Raw genomic sequence first — 17871 nt, forward strand, 5'->3', positions numbered from 1 at the left:
GGGGCAGAAAGTATGTCTAAATCTGTCTATTAAATCTAAATCTGTCTATTAAATAAATTTGAACTTAAAGGTGCCCAGCAAAAAACTCGGGCCCAAGTATATAGGACTGTTTCCTACAGTAAAAGTAATAAACTCTGTTATAATGCATCTACAATTACCTCCTTTATTAGGAAAGACATATTCTGTGTTCCACAGCAGCCTATTACGTCCAGTCAGGACGTCTCCGTTAAGGGGAACACCTCCTCCTTCACCTCCCCGTTACCATTGAGGGATACCGCCATTAAGCGTGGATGAAATCCTGGATGCACTCTGGCACCGGAGTCACTTGCAGTATCTGGTCCTATGGAAGGGGTATCCTCTAGCAGATGTTAATGCAGTTTGTTTGCCCCGCATCGGCGCAATGTCACTACCGGAATTTTGAATTGACGCCTTGCACAAGGCACAAGAATTTTCGGACCATTATATAGTTGGAGATGAAGAACAAGACAGTAGAGACACTAGAGAGGAGTTAGAAAACAAAAGTCAAGATGATCAAACATCAGAAGAAAAAATACTTGAATAAGACATAAGAGAAAGAATGGAAATGGAACGCCATGAAAGGGTAGGAGCCAAGACAAGAGCACAAAGGGAGACAAGAGCAAAGAAAGGACCAAAATTTACCGACAAACAATAAAATGGAAGAAGAAATTAAGATGGTATCACCTAACATCAACGGTATGAATTCCCTGGCCAAACAAAAACAAAACTTACTGACAAACAATAAAATAGAAGAAGAAATTAAGATGGTATCACTTAACATCAACGGTATGAATTCCCCGGCCAAATTAGACTGGGATAATTTGTGCCTAATAGGTGCTTTCAATGCAGTGGTGGATAAGAAGGGATTACATGAGTAAAAAAACAAATAAGAAAAGAAGACAACTTCCAAATATCTTCTCCGAAATGATAAAAGAGCTAAATCTATGAGACGCCTGGAGAGAAGTAAATCCAAAAAAGAAACAATATACCTTTTTCTCTAATCCACATAACTCTTGGTTGAGAATTGATATGGCCTGGATGAATCCAGAATTAATTAGTGACATTGAAGACATAGATATACTGCCGAATACATGGGCCTACCACAATCCTCTTACAGTAAAATGGGAGGGAGAGAGGAAAGACGTGAGATGGACATTAAACCAGAGGATCCTAAAAGAAAAATCATATGTGCAAATGATGGGAAAAGAACTGGGATTTTTTTTTTGCAGAAAATAGGAAAGAACAAATAACACTACAAAACTTATGGGATACAACCAAGGCATATATTAGGGGCTTAACAATAGTGTATGTGGCGAGGAGAAATAAGGACAAGAAAAAACAAAACAAAAGATACTTCAGGAAAAAGTTAAAGAATAGGAATGTGTATTGCAAAAAGAAGCAAAAATACTGTGGTGGCTATCAACCATGGAAGCAGTGATTTACCCCAACGTATTAGATTGGAATAAGGTAGTGACGTACAAAGAGTTATTGGATGGGCAAGGAAAACTTAAATCTAACGAAGACCTAAAATCTCAAGGAATAGAAACAAGACTGGTGGCCATACTTACAAATTCAGACAAGGTATAAAAAAGATTTAGAAAATTATGGCTTTCAAAGAGAACAAGAAATGGATAAAATATTATTAGGGACAGAGGAAAAAATGATAAACAAAACTTGTTTGATAAAATTTAAATTGGAGGAAGAAACAACGAAAGAGACGATGATAACTGGGCCAAAAAATTTTGATACAATGTTGAATTAGAATATTGGGAAAAATTGTGGGGGAAAAAATATAAATTAGCAATGTCAGCAATTTATAAGAAAAATACATACAAAATGTTTTATCGTTGGCATCTTCCTCCAGCAAGGCTCACGGAAATGTTTCCCAATAGACCAGCAAACTGTTGGAGGTGTAATTATGAACAAGGGACCTTTTATCACATGTGGTGGACGTGCCCAAAAGTCAAGAGGTATTGGATAAAAATTAAAAAATGGTTAGAAGAAATTACAGAACAAAAAATTGAGATGAAACCAGAACTGTTTTTATGGTATAAAAGAAAATATAAGTAAAGAGAACCAATGCATCATACTTCACATCATAACATCAGCCAGAATCACATTTGCCCAGAACTGGAAACAGAAAGACATACCATCAAACGCAATGATAATAAAAAAGGTGCTCAACTGTGTCGAAATGGATAAATTAACTATGGAGTTAAAAGATAGAAAGGAAACAGTATTATAAAATCTGGAGCGTATGGTATAAATGGCTAGAAACTAGATGTAAAATTAATGCATAGAATATATATAGAAATCAAGTTAAAGGGAAAATAGTATAAATTTATGTATATGAGAAAAGACATTAATAAGTATAGTTAAGATATAAAGAATTTATAAAATGTATATTAAAGGTGAATTATATAACATAGTAAAAGGTTTTATATATTGAGATGTATAAATACAGAAATTACATAAATGTATACTACAAAAGGCCATAAATGGAAAATAATTAGAATTGATACCGATAACTGAATGCTGTAAAAATGGTAATGTGATTTTAAAACTAAAAAATGCTGAATAAAGATTATTAAAAAAATTACAAGAGTAAATACTCTCTCTCTTTCCCTCTCTCTCTCTCACACACACACATGCAGGCACAGAGAGGGGAGGGAGAGAATGTAATTTTTACTAAATTTTACTTTAATTAACGAAGTGTTCACAAGTAAAGGTAAAACATTGTCTGGACTTCTGCATTCATACTTTTTTTGAATATTTTGAATATTTGAATCCCAAATTGCTAAAGAAGAGAATTGCACTGAACTTTCACTTTAAATAGAAAAATAATAGATGAATAAATTATTACAATTTTTAACAAAAAGTAGTTATTTATGACAACTGAAGAAATAATATTAAAAGTAATATTTCTATTTTTGAACAATGTAGCCTCATAAGCCTCAAATATTCTAGATAAATGGAAATTCTCAATAACTACAGCAAAAATGATTTGTATTTCCCATGCACAGGTCTTTTACAGAAAAATGACAAAGTTATGAAAGTATTCTTCAATGTCCAAAATAATTTCAAAAATATATCTGACATAGTATTTAATTCAATTTAGAAACATTTTTAGATTACAGTTTCATGTGTCTTGTGTTGAATAAACAAGTCAGTCCTAGAAGAGATCAACCCTGACTGCTCTTTAGAAGGCCAGATCCTGAAGATGAAACTGAAATACTTTGGCCACCTAATGAGAAGGAAGGACTCACTGGAGATGAGCCTAATTTTCTTCTGCGCATGCCCAAGATGGCGCCACGGTGAAAACTCGGAGAGCCATGGCAGAGGCATCCCGGCCGGTGGAAAAGCAGGGCGGCCAACTTAGCCGCCCTCGTCCCCTGGTCCAGCTGGAGGGCCTTTTCGTCAGCCACGAGAGGGGTTTTTTACCCTCTGGAAGTCCGCAGTTGGTGAAAACGGGGCCAGGGGGAGAGCGGCGGTAAGCGGCAGCAGCCATCTCGAGGCGGAGGGTGGGGCGGCGTTTTGGCCTTCGGCTGTGGCGACAGCATTTTGCTGGCGGCGGCGGCGAGGACATCGCCCCTGCATGGTTCTTCATGGAGGGGGCGGCGGTGGCGGCAGAAGCGGTGGCCCCCCACGTGGTCCTCCTGTGGAGCTGTGGAGGCTTGGAGGGGCTGTCGCGGCCACGGTGGTGACGGCGGCCGCGGCGCAGTCTTTGATGGCGGCGGTGGAGCTTCTTTGGCGGCAGCAGCAGCTTCTTCCTCTTCTTTGCTCCTCCTTGGGTTTTTCCTTGGACCTGCTTGGACCCGCCAGAGGCCTGGGTTGTCGGACCAGGCTATGAGGATGACGGGGATGGTGGCCCTCATGGAGGCTGGGCGGCGGTACTTGGTGACTAAGGGTGGCATTGCTCGGTCATGGAGGCTTCTCTTTCCCCCTCTGGAGTTTGGATGGGGGCTTAGGCGGTCGGGCCTGCCATGTCAGGATCGTTGGTGGAGAACTGGCGGGACCAGGGCAGGGTTTGGTTGTTGCCCTGGGCCAGCCTGACCCTGACTCCCCCCCTTCCACGTTGTGGGTTGAGCGGAGTGAGGGGGTGAGAACATCGGCAGCGGCAACATTTTCCAACGGCCTGAGAGGGGGCCTACCAAAGAGGAGCGGCCATCCTGTCTTTGTCTTCAAACTGGTCTTATGTCACCCAGTCCCGGTTCCAACTAGACTGCTTTAATAACATCATTCGTCAGTCCGGGATGAACTCATTTGCCAATCTGCTTATTCATGAGATACTCTCCTTGGCCTGCGAGATTCCTCCTTCTCACAGGAGTGGCCCTCCACACTATCAAGGGCCTACCTCAATGACGGATTTTGGAATCCTGAGAGGTGGCATGCGGCCAAGAAGAACCTTCGGGGGTTTTTAAATAAAGGGTTTTTAAGGGGATGGAGGGTAAGGACGGGTGTTGGGGAAAACCCATTGGGGAGGGGGCCAGTTCTTGCAAAGGCTCGCGGCATAACTACAGCAGGTTCGGAGGTGAAGGGGGAGGCTCGATTTAATGTCCATGAGGGTTGTTTCATCGGCACGGTAAGTGGGACGGGCAGATATGGCAGAAGCAGGGGGCCGCATCATGATCGGGGGGGGTGCGCGCTCGCTGTCTAAGAGCAATCGCTTGCTCCGGTCCCTCAGACTTCTCTCGTTCCCCGAGTGGCTGAAATCCTCAGAGCTTGGACCTTCGGCTGATGTTATGTAACGCAAGGTCTGTGGTGAATAAAGCCCCCCAGATTTGTGACCTTATGGGGGGGGCGTGGACCTTATGGGCATTTCCGAGACCTGGTTGGGCACTGAAGGGGGGGTGCCCCTTGTGGAAATGTGCCCACCGGGTTTCCGAGCATTTCATCAGCCGAGGGCCCAAGGTAGGGGTGGGGGGGTGGCGGTTGTTATTAAGGAGAGTCTAGAGCTGAAGGAGGCCCCATACCACAGATAGTCGGTTGTGAATCCCTTTATGTGAAGTGGGGTCAGAGGATGCAGGTGGGCTTGCTGATTACGTACCTGGCTCCTTGCTGCGTGACAGCAGCCCTGCCCAAGCTTTTAGATGTGATAGCCGGGATGGCGGTTGATACCCCCAGACTTATGGTCATGGGGGATTTCAACCTGCCGTCGACCGGTGAACATCAACGGCAGCTCAGGAGTTCATGGCCTTCATGACGGCCATGGACCTGACCCAGTTAGTCAATGGCCCCACTCACAACGGGGGAAGCACACTGGATCTGATTTTTGTCTCTGGATAGTGGCTGAATGATCTGGAATTAGGAGACTTAGTTATTGAACCTTTGTCATGGTCAGATCATTCGCTTCTTCGTCTGGACTTTCGGACCGCCATCCAACACCACAGGGAGATGGGGCCACTGCGTTGGTTCCGTCCCAGGCGTCTGATGGACCCAGAGAGGTTCCTAACGGAGCTTGGGCCATTCCCTGAGGACCTAGCCCATGGCTCGGCTGAAGAACTAGTCGTGGCCTGGGAACGGGCCGCAGCCGGAGCTTTGGACTGTGTCGTGCCTTTGCGGCATCTGACCCGGCATAGATCTCAACCGGCTCCTTGGTTTTCCGAGGAGCTGAGGGAGATGAAGCGCCGGAAAAGACGCCTAGAGAGGGTATGGAGGGCCAGCCGTATGGAAGCTGACCGAACACTAGTTAGGTCATATATTCAGACCTACCTAGTGGCAATAAGGGTGGCTAAGTGTGATTACATTTCCACCGTTATTGCGTTGGCAGATTAACCACCCAGCCGCCCTGTTCAGGGTGACCCGCTCCCTCCTGCATCAGGAGGCGCGGGACGATTCCCTGCAAGGGCATGCTGAGGATTTTGGACAGTATCTGCACGATAAAATCGCTCAGCTTCGGGATGGATTGGACCAAAATTGGGTAGTTTCAGGCGAGATGGCGGAGGTAAGTCTTGGTGATACCATCTGGGATAAGTTTGATACTGTGACTCCCAAGGACATGGACAGGATGCTGGGAAAGCTGAATGCGACCACATGTTTATTGGACCCGTGTCCCTCCTGGTTGGTGCTGGCCACACAGGAGGTTACACGAGGCTGGCTCCAGGGAATTATCAACGCCTCTTTGATGGAGGGTGTTGTTCCTACCGCCCTGAAAGGCGGTGGTGAGGCCCCTTTTTTTTTTTTTTGTTTACATTTATACCCCGCCCTTCTCCGAAGACTCAGGGCGGCTTACAGTGTATAAGGCAATAGTCTCATTCTATTTGTATATTTTTACAAAGTCAACTTATTGCCCCCCCAACAATCTGGGTCCTCATTTTACCTACCTTATAAAGGATGGAAGGCTGAGTCAACCTTGGGCCGGGCTCGAACCTGCAGTAATTGCAGGCTACTGTGTTCTTAATAACAGGCTTTACCAGCGTGAGCTAAACCGGCCCCTTCTCAAGAAGCCCTCCCTGGACCCAGCTGTTTTGGAGAACTACTGTCCTGTCTCCAACCTTCGCTTTGTGGCGAAGGTTGTTGAGAGTGTGGTGGCACGACAGTTACCCCAGTACCTGGATGAAACTGTCTATCTAGACCCGTTCCAGTCTGGCTTCTGCACTGGGTACAGCACGGAGATGGCTTTGGTCGCGTTGGTTGATGATCTCTGGAGGGCTCGGGACAGGGGTTATTCCTCTGCCCTGGTCCTTTTGGATCTCTCAGCGGCTTTTGATACCATCAACCATGGTATCCTGCTGCGACGGTTGGGGAGTTTAGGAGGGGGGGGCACCGTTTTTCGGTGGTTCTCCTCCTATCTCTCTGGCCGATCGCAGATGCTGTTGGCAGGGGGGCAGAGATTGACTGCAAGGTGCCTCATGTGTGGGGTGCCACAGGGGTCGGTTCTCTCGCCTCTCCTGTTCAACATCTATATGAAGCCGCTGGGTGAGATCATCCGTGGTTTTGGGGTGAGGTACCAGCTGTACGCTGATGATACTCAGCTGTACATTTCCACCCCTAACCACCCCAATGAAGCTGTTGAAGTGTTGTCCCAGTGTCTGGAGGCTGTGCGGGTCTGGATGGGGAAGAACAGGTTTAAACTCAACCGCTCCAAGACTGAGTGGCTGTGGATGCCGGCATCCCGGTACAGTCAGCTGCAGCCGCTGCTGACTGTTAAGGGCGAGTCATTGGCCCCAATGGAGAGGATCCGCAACTTAGGCGTTCTCCTGGATGGACGGTTGTCCTTTGAAGAACATCTGACGACCGTCTCCAGGACAGCTTTTTATCAGGTACGCCTGATCCGCCAGTTGCGCCCCTTTCTAGACTGGGATTCCTTATGCATAGTCACTCATGTCCTTGTCACTTCTCGCCTGGACTACTGCAATGCTCTCTACATGGGGCTCCCCTTGAAGAGCACCCGGAGGCTCCAGCTGGTCCAGAATGCAGCTGCGCAGGTGATAGAGGGAGCTACTCGTGGCTCCCATATAACACCCCACTTGCGCAAGCTGCACTGGCTGCCTGTGGTCTTCCGGGTGCAATTCAAGGTGTTGGTTACCACCTTTAAAGCGCTCCATGGCTTAGGACCGGGTTATTTACAGGACCGCCTGCTGCCACCGTTTGCCTCCCATCGACCTGTGCGCTCCCATAGGGAGGGCCTCCTCAGGGTGCCATCAGCCAAACAATGTCGGCTGGCGACCCCCAGGGGGAGAGCCTTCTCTGGTGGGGCACCTACCCTCTGGAATGAGCTTCCACCAGGACTTCGACAGCTCCCTGAACTCTGGACCTTTCGCCGCGAGCTGAAGACATACTTATTCTTCCGTGCAGGACTGGCATAAAACTGTTAGTAATTTTAATTGGGTTTTTATGGTTTTAATGTGTATTTTAATTAATGGGCCAAATTGAATAGGTTTTTTTAATGGGTTTTTAACTGTATATTGTATGTTTTTATTGTGTTTTACCTGGCTGGAAACCGCCCTGAGTCCTTCGGGAGAAGGGCGGTATAGAAATTAAATTATTCTATTCTATTCTATTCTTATTCTATTCTATTCTAATGCTGGGAAAGATTGAGGGCAAAAGAAGAATGGGACGACAGAGAATGAGGTGGCTGGATGGAGTCACTGAAGCAGTAGGTGTAAGCTTAAACGGACTCCAGAGGATGGTAGAGGACAGGAAGGTCTGGAAGAACGTTATCCATGGGGTCACAATGGGTTGGGCATGACTTCGCAACTAACAACAAGAAGTGTTACACTAATGGCTAACTCTTGTCAAAGGTACTGTGTAAAAAGCACAATCTGGTCTTTCAGTTCAAGGTTTGCTATGTACTTTTATCAGCAGTAACATAAACCATTTTAAGGCCAATTTTCATCAATTTTATTATGATAGAGTCCTTTTCTACAGTATATGTCATATACTAAATTGGTCAAAGCATTTTAACTTTTAAGCTGTTTGCTTATGAGTACCTTTATCAAAACTACAGAATTTACATTTGCTAATTGATCACCTAGTGCTTTTTTCCCTATTTATAGATTCATTATCATCCATAAGAGTATGCTGTTAGAACAAGTGAGTCATTTGATAACTTTCTGCTATCTGTAAGCTGAAGATGTTGAAACTGCCAATGAAAACAGAGGTTGATGGGGCCATGCGCACCCCCCGGCCCTGTTTTCAGCCTGGACAGCCTCCTGCAGCACTGTTTTCACTGGCAGAGGGCTGCAGAAGGCGGTCCAGGCCAAACACAGAGCCCGCGGGGGCGCATGCACCTCTGGGCTCCACTTTTGCTAGCAGAGAGCTAGCAAAACAAACTAAAACCAAAACAAAACAAAAGGAGAAATGTCTCCCCTTTTGCATTTGAGCATCCAAGAAGGGACAGGAAAGGAGAAAGGGAAAGAGGAAAGAAAAAAAGGAAAGATGGAAAGAGAGCAAGGAAGGAAAAAGAAAGAAAGAGGGGAAGGAAGAAAGGAGAATGAAGAGGGCAGGAAAAAGAAAAGGAAGGCAGGCAGGAAAGTTCTGCCTTAGCACTTGGCCACCAGCAGCCCTGTTGCCCTTTCGCCATCCCCTTGTCACCTCCTTCTGACCTCTCCTGGTGGTCTCCCAACCTATAGCTGAGAATGCTTTGATTACAAAGCCGGTTCTCCTTACATGGAGATGGCCTCCCTCTGACCCACACACTTTGCCCTCCCTTACACACCATGAGCAACTTGGCCAAGGAGAGAAAGAACAGCAGCAGCAGCCTTGAGGAGGAGGTCATCTCAGCCAGGCACCCCTTCGGGGAAGCAGGGCTGGGCTGAGCTGTAGGGTCCTAGTGCTCTGAGAGCTCGAGAGCCGGGCTGGATGCTTGCCCTCCGCTACCTAGGGCTCTGGACAGCCTGCACTGCCATCTGGGGGTCCTCTGCATGGCCTGAGAGGGACGGGAAGGCTCCTCTGGACAACAAGGGTTCAACGCTTTCCTTGGTCTCACCTTTCACTGGAGACAATGGATACCCCCAGTCCCACCCAGGCCACCACAGGTGCCCCCAACATGAGTGATGTCAAGCTGACCATGCCCACCTCAGCAAGGCCCCCACAGCCACACACACCCCGGCCATGCCCACCACCACCCCGAGGTCAAACACAACCCTGATGTGGCCCTCAATGAAATTGAGTTTGACACCCCTGCCCTAAACATTTTATTTTAATGGATGACCTTGCTTTATAACATTCTATAACATTCATCGCATTTCCCTCTCCACACATGATCTATCACATTTCCTTTACTCATCTTTTCCCCCAAGCTAAAAAACCTTAAGACACTGTAATTCTTCTTGACAAAATAAATATTATAGTTCTGTGATCATTCTGATCACTCTTTTGTGTATATTTCCAGTGTATATGCACTGGAATATTTGCAGCCAATTCATAGGTTCCTGCAAATTACAAGTAAAACTATTTATCAACATGGGCAGTGCAATCTAATGAAGGTTCACCATTGTAATTACAGCTCCCAGAATTCTAGCCAATATTGATTTAGTGCTGTCAAAGAATTTTGGAATTTTAGCCTAAGGCATTAAGAGGGCATCAAGTTTAGAAAACTGATGTAATATAATAACATTTGAATATGAACATTTTTCAAGTAATCAGGCTTGATGATTATTAGTTAAATGCAGAGAACAAAACCAAAAAGAAAAACATACATTTTTCAAATGGTGTTGTCCTAGCCGATAACAATCAATGTTTTCACATTAATACAATCTTTCTCTGGCGCTGAGAGTGTGTGAATTCTGACCAGTAAACTGTTCATATATTTCTGGTAAGATATAGTCATTCTGTTATCGATGACAATGCTTTCTGCGACTACAGCATTAAACTCCCACTTGAAATAAATTACAAGATGATGGGTGTCAATTCAGTGTATACAACATTATTCACACATATTAAAATGTATTAATGTATTACAACACTCATTAGCCAGATTTTACAATTCTATTGTAGATAATTATCCAGTAGACCAAGACAAGCAAGGCAACAGAAAGCATCACGTGTTTAAAATTTTGGCCATCACTGTTTTTTCTGAATCAGAAGGTATGGTATTATTCAATTGTACTCAGAAAGGCTATATTTATTTCTCATCTAAACATTCATACATGGAAACAGGGTCCTCTAATCTTTGTTTATCAAACCACATCCAATCAATAAAGACACTGATTATATCATCATATCACATGTGATCTATTTCTAGTCTAAATTTATTGCCACATGCATACATAATTGGTGACTATATTGATTTATTCCCACACAGAGATATAGACACTCCAACATATATGGCATATTACAAGATTACATGTGTAGGCGTAGTTTACTAATTTGATTTACTAAAATTTTATTTCTCTTTTCTTTGATCCCTAATATGAGAAATAGCAATCCAATCCAGATCTATAGAGGAATAAAAATCCCGACAGAACCCTTATCAATAGCTATGAAAACAATATGGTTCTATAGTTGTTCTTCATAATGTAAGTCCCACCCCCAAATTTATTTTTTAAGTATTGATCCAAGTTATGTCCTTTGTCATAAAAAAAGTGCTGAGATTGTCTTGGTTACAAACAACAGTCTGAAAAAGAAAGCATTTTATTATCAAAAAAATGTAAAAATCAAACATATTTTCAATAATCAGCTGTATTTTATAATAGTATCAAACTTTTCCTGCACTGTTTCAACAGAACCACAGTTCTGTACAGAACCTTTTAGAAGCCAGTATATTAAGATGAAGAAGGATTCAAGAAAGCAGTTGTGTAGGTGGGGCTAAGATGAATCTATATACAATATATTTGAATCATAAGCTGATTTAATTGGACTTGATGAACTAACCAGATATAGAAGTGGATTACATAGTACAAATATGTTACTCCTGTAACATATTTATACTCTTTCCAATATAAAGTAACTGATTCTTCTCCATAATCTACTCAGAAATTTATTCAAGGGAATTTTCTATGAATCAGATGGCTGTGATTTATAGAACAAACTTTATTAACCAAATTAGTTATATATTAGGGAAATAAACTTGCCTATTTTAAAAAAAATCATCAGTTTACTTGGCCTTGAGATTTCTCTCAATGAATATAAGTTTCAAAATGTGTGTTTCTAAACCTGAGCAATTAAGATCTCATATAAACATTTGGTGATCAGAACAATAATTTACATTTTATACTAACTTTTTGTAGCAGGTAGAAACATAAATGTTGTATAATAGTATATTGGATTCTTATTACAAATGTAAGAAACAAGATGGATATTATTATTTAAAGGTAGTTTAATAAACTTCTATATCTAGTTAGTTTATCAAGTCCAATGAAATCAGCTTACAATTCAAATATACTATATATAGATTCATCCTAGCCCCATCTACACAACTGCTCTTTTGAATCCTTCTTCGTCTCAATATACTGGCTTCTAAAAGATTCTGTACAGAACCGTGGTTCTGTTGAAACAGTGCAAGAAAATCTTAAAGTAATTCAAGAATTAGAATATACATAGTGAAGTGTGAAGGAGAAAAATTCTGATGCTAAGAACATTCCTGCAAAATTGCATACTAATCTTTAAGATTTGCCATGGTGTTATTCTGACCCCTGAAGGATGGGAACAGGAGTTAATTTTCTGTGTTTGTGTGTGTGTGTTCTATCGGTTCCAATCCCTAACCTGTATTAATTCAATGTATTAGTGTATGTGTCAGATTGTTTTAGAAAAATATAAGAAATAAACAGACCTAGGGAGCCACTTTAAAGTAAAGAAGTGCAAAAGTCATGTTTTAAAGAAATGTAATTCCAGGCTGCTAAGAAAATTTATCATTTGCAAAGTTTCTAGAATTGAATATACCATGGTCCTGGGGTGGATGCTGTTTTTTCAGTCTCTTGTGCCCATTGTATATTCTTTAGTCCTTTGTTTTGTATATAGGGGGACATTACAATTAGACTTCATGGGATATGCAGGGACCTCAAACTATGCTGTTAATTAGCTATTTATTTCATGTTTCAGATTTATCAACAATTTGTCATAATCTTATTATAATCTTACATTAACATAATCTTATCATAATTTTATATTACAAAAGGTTCTGTTTTAAAGACTTGGCTACTGTGCTTAACCACTAAAGAAAGCTGCAGAAAGCTTTTAATTAATAATCAACCAAAGCTCTAAGGCATATTTCTTCCCATCAAGACAAACTATGCCTGTGTGTGTACATATATACATGTATATATGTTAGTTATCAAATTTGTATACCATCACGTCAAATAATTATAGGACACTTTTCTTAACTGGAGTCTTAATTGGGGAGGGGGGATACCTTCAACTCAAAAAAAATAAATAGAGGTTACACTAATTATTCCATTTCAGTCAACTTGAAGTCTGTTGAAATGTGCAGTACTGATCGGTTAGTTTATATGTTTCTCTGTGTGTGACTGAACATTCTTATGTATTGCCCTGAGAGCAGGTGTAATTAAGTTATAAATCTAATGTTCTATTTTTTTATAGCATTATCCCAGATGGAACTCTGATGGGAGGATGGGAGTTATTTACTTCCCTCAATATCAGATTAGCTGTGTTTGTCTTTATCAGTAGTCTTCTAAAGTTAAACCAACTAACAGCTAGAATAAAAATGTTATTGGATGCATTGAAGTTACATAATAGTTCATTGTGCTCAGCTATAGCTATCTTCCTTTTCAAGCAGCATATATGTTACACCACATCTATTAAGAGTGAACCATTAACCATACATGGGAGTCTACATTCTAGCAACCACTATATAAGTTTAGCATTGCAGTGCAGTGTACCACGTCATCACTATTGATTCCCACAGTCCTTCCTCTCTTCCTCTGTTCAAAATGAATTTACATAAAAAGATTGAGCAATGGATATTGCTTTGCACCAAGGGAATATTAGCTATGATGTCTTTCTGATCTACCAAGGCCCTGGATACATTTGCCCCAGTAAGCTTTGGGCGAAGCTGCTGAGGTCATATCACTTTTTACTGATCTCCACCTCTCTTGCACGTGGGCTGGGTCTCAGGGTATCAAGACATAACTATTTGGACAAGAAATGACAATGTTTTCCCAGAAAAGGGGAATAAAAAACAGCAGAGAACCATCAGAAACAGTATGTGCCTATTTTAAAGAAAAAAAGTATCCATTGGTCAAATTTCCCAGCAATGGCAGGCTCCATAGCAGTATTAATTCCCACTACCTCATAATGCCAATGAATGCGGATTACGCACTTTAAACTTCTGCAACTTAATCAAAGCGAGATTTGTCAGTGTCTAGTGCAGTTCCAAGATAACACTGCATAGAGCTTTGGAGGAAAATAAAACAACCCATTTTACATTAAAAAGGGTCCATCATCGAGTGCTCCTCAGACTGCTATACATTCTGTTCTATTCCAAAATACGTCACACAGAGAAAAGGAAAAGGACTTGGAAGAAAGCCTATCCAGACTGCAAACAGGCTGATTTTCCATCTCAGGTGGCAAGTTGGCTTGCCCATGCTTTGATTTATCACAAAATGCACTCTCAAAATACCTACTGCAGTTCTTTTACTGAACTAATAATAGAGCATTCTCTCTTTCTCCCTGTGACACACACACAAACACATACACACAAGCAAGTAAAATGCAGCAATCATGAAAGTAGCAATTCAATCACAAGCTGCAAGTTTAGCAATATCTCTGGTTAGTTTTTACATAGGTTTAGGGAAAGTGGGGAAGGACGGAAGAGAGAAGGTTATCTTACCCACCACAGTCTTGTAAAAATTCTTCTCCGGGTATCAGTAAGTAAGATTAGTACCGACCATCACAGTACGTAGTCAGGGAACCCACGGTGTGTAAGAACTCCTCTGGATTCTTTTTTCCTAATTCTAACAATTAAGAAGGGAAAAGAGATGCCCATTTACAAGCGCCAAATTCACCATCCAAGCAGATAATTCCATGTAGATCCCTTGCAAGATTTGCTTCCTGCTTGTCCTCAAAGTGGCCAGGTTGTTCACCGATGGCCCAATCCAGGTGAGAAGCCCAAATTAAAATTAGCCGAGAAAATGAAAGGCAAAAGAAGGCGGAAAAGCTTGCTAGAAGCAGATGAAGAGGACAAAAAGATCGATGAGCTAAGAAGTCTATGAGCTGTAGGACAGCTCGAAACGAAGTCTTGGGTTATGAGCATGAAGCCTTTTCAAAATTTCTGAAAAAACATGTAAAAATTCCAAAGCAACAGCACAGCCATAAGAAGCCCGAATCCCGGGTATATTCCAAGTATCCTACAATAACGAATTCGACGGGGTTTTCCTTGCACTGTACCGCTGTGAGGAAAGCATACAGCTTCTGCTATTTCAGAGGATGTCTCCTGGGTCCTAAAACTCTCGATCGGAGGGAGGCTTCTTTTTTTTCCAAAAAAAAAAGGGGGGGAAGCGGGAGGGAGGAGAAACCCCGCAGTTGTCCGTTTTCCTTGAATGATTATAATCTTCGGTGAAAATGACAAATCAACAAACCAAAAGAGCAAGCATGAGAAAAAATGTTAATCCACTCTGAATATTCTATATAATGCAGGCAACAAAGGAGGGATAAAAAGAGGGAGCAGGAGAGAACGAAAGAAGAGGACAAACAGAAACTGCAATGCAATGCATAAATGATTCCAGTGTTTCTACAAAACCGGCTCATTTGACTGAATGCATTCTCTGCTTTGCTGCAAGTCATAAACTGTTACTGCCACCCAATGGATAGTTCAGTCCTAACTAATCCACACCAGATTGCCTCTGCAAAGACTTCAGAGAGAACAGGCAAAGGGGTTGAGGAAAGGGACAGTAAAGAAAGAATCGTTGCTACCTACTTGTTTCGGGGATCTGTCAAAACAGGTCCTTTGTCCTCCGCCCCACCCTATCCTATCACATGGAAATGAACACCGAAGATAATACGTCGGGAGGAAACGCTTGAAGTTCGACGTTGATCAGCTAAGCAGCCTTCCTCCAGAAATTTCTCTAGTGAAAGGTTGTCTTAAAAAGCGATGATGCATTATCTATTCTTGGATTTGTGTGTTTCTGCATAAAGCAAACTGTGGGACTTGCTGTTGCCATGGGATCTTCTTTGTGTGAACTCTCTGAACTGTGTGGGAGCAAAGGTTTTTTTAAAAAAGCCCCTTTCCTTCTTTATTCTCTTTTTAAAACTAGCTCCCCTTCTGTCTCCTACCCCTTTTACAAATTCTAAAAGCAGGTAATAAACTCTTGCTGCATTATTGCCAATGCAGAAGCTGCAAGGTGTACCTAAATAAGAATTTTAATTACTTCACCAAAATATACTCATTTGCAGATGTTTAGAAAGTTAAACTGTTCTGCTAAATTTTACACTTGAAAATTCACACCCTCCTCTCTATCCTCCACCCTCACTATCTAGATATAGATAGAAAAGCCTGGATGCTTTCTACATGAGCAAATCTATGTGGGAAGTAGACATAAAGGAGAAAGAAAGGGAAGACTGCAGGTTTAAACTTACTGATTTGCAAATATGTGTAATAAAAGTCAAAGGAACTTCTGGGAAACATAATTATAATCAAATTCCTCAGTAATTCTCATTCTTCCCATTAACATGCTTTTCATTTCCATTTTATATTTTTTACAATCAGGGTTCCTGTGCTAAATACCGTGGCTTGAAATGCAGTGATTGAACTGATGCAGCTTTTGCTTCATACACATAAGTTGTCATAAACTCTTCATATGTTGGCCCATTATGTAGCCTTCCTTGATTATATTAAAATTTCCTTCCTTCCTTCCTTTCCCTTCTCTCTCAGAAAAAGAAAGAAAGAAAGAAAGAAAGAAAGAAAGAAAGAAAGAAAGAAAGAAAGAAAGAAAGTTTCCTCTGTTATTGACTTTCCTGTATAAATGAATCTTCTAAATAAGTTATTTTACAGTTGTTATATGAAGGATGGGCTTTCTTGAAACTAGTGACTTAGCTATAGCTACTTATGGATTGAGTTCTTTTTCAACTGAACCTAGAGAAACTAAATCTATGTATTAAATGTCCGCATTAACAAAGATTGCCAGCCAGCTGTCTTACTGGAGGCTAGGAAAGATTTTTTTCTCATATTTATAATCACAAATTTGGATGACAGGTAAATGAATCAAATGGGGAAAAAACAACTGAATGAAACAAGATTACAAGAGAAAGGGTAAAATGCAAGTATAGGATCATATGCATATAAAGTTTTAGCTAGATTCTGGAGACCTCCAATGTGAGAGTCCTTTGATCAAATACAGAACAGGGAAATGCATCTGAAAGAGTATGCAAATTTTGTTATTGGAAAATTGTGTCAAGATTTGAACTTGTTTTTTTGGGAAAAGGGAAATTTCAGTTTAGACTAAAGACTTTTCAACTCTGTAGCCTTAAGTTGCTAAACTTCCATGTGTCAACCAGCTAGAAATAAAGCTGGTTTAACCCATCTTTTCCATTTCATTGTGATAATGATTTGATATTCGATCATGTTTACCATAATCCTGGATTGATTATTTCTCTGTCTTTAATTCTTCTGTGTCAGCTTAAAAAAGAAAAAAGACTACTTTACCTGTTTTCTTGGCACTTGTACTAGAAGCAGAAAGTGACAGAACTTGTCATGCTGGGCTAAGCTGATCATTTGTGCCAGTGTTGCTAGCACAGAGCCAGCTCTATTATCAGTTAACTTGGCCACACTTTAAATGATGTTGTGACCACCAAGCTGAGGTATGTGTTCCTTGCTTAAAGCAAAGGGGGGAAAATGTCCTCGCATTACTTTTTCTCTTACCCTACAATTTGCTGATCAGTTGATGGATTACAAAGGGCCACAGTACATTGCACTGAGAACTTCTGAAAACAATGGGATTTATAGGCCACTAACTGCATTATGAAAGAATAGGATCCTGATACTCGTCTTTGGGCATTTTCATCAAAATAATAGTGGCATTTCAAGTCTTGAACCTTTTGATATGTATCCTGAAAGGATCAAATAAAAGCATTGAATTATGTCTTAACTTCCTGTCCAAAAATTGACTAATTATAATTTTTAAAGTGAACAAGGGAGAAATTATTGAATACATGAACAATAATGTTAGCTGCATTAATTATTCTACATTAAATAACATTTAAATCAATTTTTCCACTTGTCTTCATCCCATCTATTTTTTTGATATGCAGCCCCTGGCCCCATGAAGGTAATAATAGCATTTTGTTTATGCAGCTGTCATAATTTATTAGGTTTGTCTAAGTAAATATATATATAAATATAAATATATAAATATATATTTATATATACACACACAGGACTGAACTAAGCATTCAATAGCATGAAGCAATTGGTTTGGAAGACTACAAACACCAAAATTTATTGACTAATATTTCTAG

General features: G+C 41.4%; 1 protein-coding gene across 1 annotated transcript in view; it reads right to left on the bottom strand.

Annotated features, from left to right (window-relative positions):
* Positions 1-14816, bottom strand: part of IL1RAPL1 (interleukin 1 receptor accessory protein like 1) — a 1531345-nt gene extending 1516529 nt beyond the window's left edge. The window contains exon 1 of the mRNA XM_058185954.1: positions 14249-14816. The gene's annotated coding sequence lies outside the window, so the exon portion shown is untranslated. The remainder of the gene's footprint in view (positions 1-14248) is intronic.
* Between the last annotated feature and the right edge of the window lie 3055 nt (positions 14817-17871).

This window comes from Ahaetulla prasina, chromosome 5, assembly GCF_028640845.1.
Source record: "Ahaetulla prasina isolate Xishuangbanna chromosome 5, ASM2864084v1, whole genome shotgun sequence".
In the NCBI taxonomy this organism is placed as follows: Eukaryota; Metazoa; Chordata; class Lepidosauria; order Squamata; family Colubridae; genus Ahaetulla; species Ahaetulla prasina.